At 40.6% G+C, this 6,912-nt stretch overlaps 1 long non-coding RNA gene across 1 annotated transcript; it reads left to right on the forward strand.

Moving 5' to 3' along the window:
* The first annotated feature begins 1,465 nt into the window (after nucleotides 1–1,465).
* Nucleotides 1,466–5,367, forward strand: LOC127533458 (uncharacterized). Its single transcript, XR_007941192.1, has 5 exons — nucleotides 1,466–2,212; nucleotides 3,177–3,270; nucleotides 3,784–3,867; nucleotides 4,085–4,296; nucleotides 4,512–5,367. It is a non-coding gene; the product is annotated as an uncharacterized LOC127533458 (long non-coding RNA).
* Nucleotides 5,368–6,912: the final 1,545 nt, after the last annotated feature.

Here is a 6,912-nt window from a genome sequence, read left to right on the forward strand (position 1 = left end):
TATTGGCATGGTTGTTTACTGCTGGCTACATAGTGCCAACTTTTTTTTTTTGCTTCGGGCTGCATGCTTGTTATTTTGTAATGGAAAAAATTCTCCTTTTTTTCTCACCCAGAGGGATTTGGAGAGAGTCCAACAAAACTACCTGCAGATTCCCCTGGGGCACCCAGTGGTCATTCAGATGTAAATCTGTGACAAATCAACAACTTTGATATGAACATGTTGAGAAACAAACAGAGGCTACTTCCAGTTATCAGCAGAATTTTTAAAAGACTCTTATTAACTTGAAGAGGTATTTCTATTATGAGTCTCTCATCTCGGCGGTAGATCAAATTGACTCCTTTTACTTTTGGTCACTGCACAGTCAATACAATTTGGATGGGGTGAGTGGTGCTGGAGACTTCAAGGAACACCAGCACAATGAATGCTCTCTGGTTTCTTCCCACTGCAGAGAAAGTACATATTTCAAAATATTGGCAAGAATAAGAATGAGAAAAAGTGAGTCTGTGCACAACTTCATTTATAATTTTACTGGCATGTACTGATCCAGACGGATTACTGATCCAGACAAAATTACGGTTTTGAAAGATAGCATGGATGAAAGCTCCATCTAGATTTACATATGTTAATCAAATTACTAAAAAAAATCTATATATGAAGAGAAGTCAGTAATAATGATTTCTCTTCTTGTCTGCTGACTTGTCCTGGGATCACCTTCAGGTTTCAGTGGTGGAAAACTCTGGATTGTTTCACACCACATAACCAAACTGGACCAAGTGAAATATAAAAAAAGAAAAACTATTATTGGGCTGTGCATGACTGCTCTGCAGTCCAGAGGAAGACGAGAGTGTCAAGTAATATGTGTAAATTCAAAGTACTAAAACGGTCCAGTCAGGTAGCTTGGAAAATCCAAACTGAATCTCCATGCTTTTACAATGATTAAACAAGAACTAGGAGAACTGCAGATGACTAAACCCATGGAATAATGTTTGTCTCAACAGACTGCAAAGCCCGCTGACCTTTCTTTTAAAGGGCAGGAAAACTTACAGTCATGCAAAAAGAGATTACAAACACATTATCCCACTGCAATAGTGTTCTACAGACATATGTATCCAATGTTTTAAGTACCAGAGTTCAAAATGACATGCAGATGTTAAAATCCAATATCTGCCCTGACATGCAAACATGAGTTAACTTTACTAGGTTATCAAAAAATGCATTTATTACTGATATTTATGGAGTAACAGACACTTGCATGATGAAACATGGAAAATACTTAGTGTTTAGAGTGAAGATTACTTTATTTATACTTAAGCTCACTCGCAACAATAAGTAGCAATCACAGTCTCTCTCACGACTGATCCACACCCGGGTCTGTAGGTGGCGGTAATGCCCAATGTAAAGGTGGCCAACCGCCGTTAACTCCACAAAGAAGAAGGAAGGCATTCTCCCCAATGACGTATATATAGAGCTAGACCGCTCACTGGCCGCTGAGAGGCGGTAAATAGGAGCTGACCAGTGTTGCCAAGTCCGCTTATTATAAGCGACTTTGGGCTTGTTTTTTTGTAAAGTCGCTTGCAAATCTCGTCAGTCGCGGGTTGCGGGTTGTTGGGCTTGTTTTCTAAAGTGTAGTCGCTTATTTGGGCTTGCTTTGCTGCCTGCATAAACCGCTCCTGATTCTCTCCCAGTTCTCCACAACAAAGCGAAACACGATAGTTTATCCTTTTCCAGGATCCGTCCACTCCTCCGTTTCTCAGTTACCGCCCCCACCCACACATGCAGAGCAACACCTGTGGATGTTTGTAGGAGCGATGTAGAGAAGACCCGACGCCAGGTACAGCGAATAGACCTCAGACCTCGGTGTCTGTGTCTCTGTGTGCCCACCTGCCCGGTCCTGTCGCGGGTTGCCTGGTGACAGACGCTGCTACAGACGCTGCTGCAGCCGCGCGTTTAAAAATGCCTCCAGCCAAAACTCCACCACGTTCAAAGAAGCAAAAACATTTGCAAAAGTACAGACGTGAGTGGGAAGACTCGAACTCCTGGCTTGACAGCGTTAGTGGCAATAGGTACAAGCCAAACTGTGGTTTCTGTTGCTCATAGACAAGCTGAAGTAAGGCAGCATCAGGAGACCAACATGTAAGAAACATGTGAACAGAGAGAACCCAACCAGCAGGTCACAGTTTATCATCCCAAATCATCTCCTGAAGTCCATATGGTAAGGAGCATCATGATGTGATCAGCTAGATTTCCTACAGTATCTGGTTGTGAATTTACCAGAGGATGCTTATAATCATGCTGATGTGGTCATATACTCTACAATATTTTAGTGACTCAATAAATGCCTAAGTTGTTTATATATTTTTTAATGCTTTTAAGTTTTTAATAGACATTTATTGAATTGCCTATATGTAATCAATAAATGGACTTTGCCCATCTCAAGAAACACTCACTCAGAACTCTGATATGTTAAGAGTACTAAAGAAATAAATATATGCATACACACATAAATGGGTTGATACATTAATTGTGTTAAGAGAAGATTTGTATTTAGAAATAAATGTTGTTGTTTTTTTAGAATTTATTTGTACAGTAATCTGCATTGAAATGCTTTTTAAAAAATACAATCTACCACTCCTTGGGTGGTCGTGGCCCTGAGGAGCCGTGGTGGGTGTCCTTTATTGTCATTTCTGAAAGGTACCAGTCCTCGATTTTGCAAATGTGAGATACAGGCTCACCATGCAGTTTTAGCATTTAATACAACGTGGTGGCACGGAAAAGCACAAAAAAACCTCTGAAACCTTCTCATCCACGAGGCTTACAGACGCTGGTTCCACCACTTCAAAACAAAACCACACAAGACAAACAAATGAGCTAAAGATCGCCACGTACACAGCCTGTCACACACATCCATCAGTGCTGTGGATCATCTTGGCGAATTAATTGGATCTACCTCGACTAACAAAGAAGTCAATACGCTTTTATTTTAATCAGAGCTTTAGAATCTAAGTTTCTGTTCATCAGAGTTTAAAAATTTAAGTTATTAAAAGGTTATATTGACAATTTACTGTCAATTTAGTGCATCCAAAAACAAATACATATTTATACTGTTATCAAGAGGTGTCTCATTGACATGATGTGGCAGTTCAGCTGCTGGGCTTGTTTTGGGCTTGTTTCCATAGAGCTGGCTGCTTGTTTCTATCGCGAGATCTGGCAACACTGGAGCTGACTTCCGGTAGTGGCAAGACGGGGATTTCACATTGGAACGCCAGCACGGTATGTGACTTTGTGTTTCGTGATTTACCAAGGTACAGTAAACTTCTGTGTTGGAATCAAGTCACAATGCTTGAAATACGTTGAGAACACCAGACCAGGAGGCCCTAGACCAGCACTGGCTGGGTTTTTCAGTGACTGCAGCTGAGCAGACTCTCCTCAGGAGAGTTCCCAGTTCGCTGTCATGCTCATGGCTCACCATTCCCCTTGTGCCTGTGGTCTCACTCTGACCTGGTGACGGGTGACAAGGCTATTTTTGTCATCAGAAAATATGTGTTAATGAACTAGAAATCTGTTTGAGAAGGTGAACAGCACGGCATGATCATATCTGACACTGACAGTGCATACGTCGCTGCATAGCACTTAGCAGTTAGCACTTCTGCTAGCTCCTTCAATGCCACCAGTTTTGTGATTCCTTCTCTGGAATGTAAGTGAAAGGAAACATGCTGACACTCACCTTGCAATCATCACATCATGAACCTGTTAATTTAAGTGTCTCTGTTGTTATGGTTTCAGGTGGGTGTGGCTAATATCTGACCATGGTGAAGTCGTGTGCTGCCATCTCCTGCACCAGTCGATTTGTAATATTTCCTTTCATAAGTAAGTGGCTCTTTTATTTGGGACATTCTGCCTCAAATTTGCTCTGCTTCTTTGTTTGCAAACAGAAACTCCTTCTGACCTTGTCTTGAGTGCTGCACTCAGCCAGTTTAGCTGAATCACTAACTGTACAGTGTAAGCTGGTGTGACTATCAGTATTCAGTGACAGTCACAGTGCATCATTGTCTATGGATGTATTATAATATGCCACACATTTCAGGTTTCCCAAGCAGTCCAAGGACAGCACACTGAGAGATCAATGGATACAGGCCATCAGTAGAGAAGCGGTGGGGACCAAGAGGAGATGATCATAATTATGTCTGCAGCAACCATTTCAGGGAGGAGGACTTCATCCTCTCAAAACATGCGCAACACAAGCTTCTCAGGCCAGGGGCTGTACCATCCCTCAATCTGGGGAAACCAGAGAAAAAGGTTATGTTCCCTAATTGTTAATGGTTGCTCATTATTTCAATTTAGTTCTTTTCTTGTCAGTTTGTGTGGCTATGAAAATGATTCAGGATCGGTTTTTGGCTTTCATAGTGATTTGCAGCCATTCGTTGTGATAATGTTTTCTTTCAGGTATTGGTGAAACAGAAACAAATCTTTTGGGAATTTGCCATGTTAATTTTTTTTATCAAATGTTTTAGATGGCAGTGAGGACAACCCAAAGCAGCCAGGCAGCAGTGGCATTATACCAGCACATGGACATGGAGCCTGAACAAGAGTCTGAAGAGGACAGTGCTGCTGTTAGTGAACACCATGCATACTGTACAGACACTGACACCCTGAAGAGGAAATATGACGATCTAAGTGTACAGCATGAAAAGCTAAGGCAGGACTTCAACAATGCCAAACGTAGAGAGAAGCGCTGCAGAGTGACGTTGGAGGCCATGTTAGCTAAAACCAAGGAAATACAAGCTCTGTCTGATGATGCTCATTCCATGCTTGATGCATATAAAGGTATTCCTTGTTTAGAAGTACATATGAGTCACATCCAGCATATGTAAATATAATTATGTAACTGCACATTGCTCACCCACACAGTGCTCTAGAACTGAGATCAATGTTTGTTAATGCTTCATGAGATGATGACTGGTTCACAGATAACTGTACTTTTGCCTTCCACAACATTATCTAAACAGTTTTGCGGCTGTGATACCCAACATTCATATGGAAACTATCTAAGCTATTAACTAAGTTTGATCACACTTAATTTTCAATTACAGGTAAATTGATGATGATAGACCCTGTTTCTTTACCAGAATAATGTCATTTGTTGCAATTAGTGTTTGACATGCTTTTATTTTTTCTATTTCTTGTCTTCTTTTGGCTGTTTTACTCAATCAGTTTTAATTATTCTAGAAATGAGTGTCCATTGTATTCAGTGAACCTTTTCTGATTAAAGTGACTTCATTTTTTATTACACTACTTACTTTATTTTTTACATTTTACTCTGAAAAACCTCTGTGTATGTTAAGGTACTACATAAATACTGTTGCTTGATTTCTTGCTCAAGAACTTTTTTGCAAGCTGTTCTTGTTGACGTGTTTGTGGAACTTTCATGAAAGTTCTTTGACATTTCAGGTCTCAGTCATCTGCTTCACATTTAACAGAACAAAAGCAAATTAAGCTTTTCATAGGATCTTAATTCGTTTATTGTTTTGAATTCCACAGCTGACTCACAAATAGAATAGCTGAAGCTTTGTTTTGAGGCAACCAGAAGATTTGTGTGTGTTCTGACTGCAAGAATTGCTCCTCCAGAAACTTTTTATGGCCATTTTTGTGGGAGGAAAAAAGCAACCATTCCAGGGTATGTGGGTCTGAGCAGCTGTGAAAAACCACCGTGCAGGTTCTGAAGCTGATTAGTTTAGCTTGTAGATGACAACATGCACGAGTTTTCTGCCCTGTTCATATCCTTGTGAATTTTCCATCCCTCTTTACACTAAAACATAATTTGGAATTTTTGACTACTGCATGTGCTGCTTTTCAAAGTCCAATTGAATAATTTGAATTGGAGAAAAATTGTTTAAAACACTAATTTTCTTATTTGGCATTGGTTCGAATATTTTCTAGAGCCCATGTAAGTGAAGCACTAATGCTGCAGAAAGTATGAAACATTTGTTATTGACACAATCACTGCATCAGCATTCAGCACTCATTATTGTGTGGTGGTCTCTGTCTCTGTCTGTGAGGGCTAAACAACGCTGTGATTGCCGTGAAAACGTGCCTAGGACAGAGATTTTATTGTCTGCTAACAGTAAAAGCCATAACATAACACATATTGTCCCATCAGTGATGACAAGCAGGCCTTGAAGTTGGTGTATTTACACAGGATCAAACAGCGCGCCGGAGCTTCTTGCCACTACCGGAAGTCAGCGCCAATTTACCATGGCGCTGCTGTTGTCCGCCGAGCAGTGAGCGGTCTAGCTCTATATATACGTCATTGATTCTCCCGCTCAGCTACCGAGGAACCAGTACAGCACACAGACCACAGCAGCGAGAGCAACCTGCCGAGTTGAGTTTTGTTTGTGACAAACGTCATTCTTTTGCAGAAAGGTAAGGTACATTATCCATAATTGTGCCTGTCAACTTGTTTTAATTACTGCTAGGACCTTTAGCATTAGCATTAGCGAGCAAACGTTAGCCTAACCGCTAATACCGCTAGCGGGTGTTAGCAACCGCTAGCTAGCCGAAAGTTTGATTTAAGTATTTTTAAGCGTTTTGGAGGTACTTTTCTTCGATTTTGCCAGTGGTTACCATGGACATCGATTGTTTGTAAAAATATATATATATAATCAAGAAGCTGGAGCTTCAGCTGTGCTTAGAGGGAGAAAGAAAACTTACCCTGACATCTTACCTGCAAGGTTAGGCTGTATTGGCTGAACGAGATTGTGTTGGTTCGTTCCACTCAAGTGGATCTACATGAACTCTGCTTTATAAGATATATCTATTGCTAAGTAGTACCCAAAAAAAGTTTCTACTCACCGTTTCCAGTCATGTTTTAATAATTACCGTTTTTGTGTCGGTCTTTTTTTTTACTGTGGCGTA

Source organism: Acanthochromis polyacanthus, chromosome 3, assembly GCF_021347895.1.
Source record: "Acanthochromis polyacanthus isolate Apoly-LR-REF ecotype Palm Island chromosome 3, KAUST_Apoly_ChrSc, whole genome shotgun sequence".
Lineage (NCBI taxonomy): Eukaryota > Metazoa > Chordata > Actinopteri > Pomacentridae > Acanthochromis > Acanthochromis polyacanthus.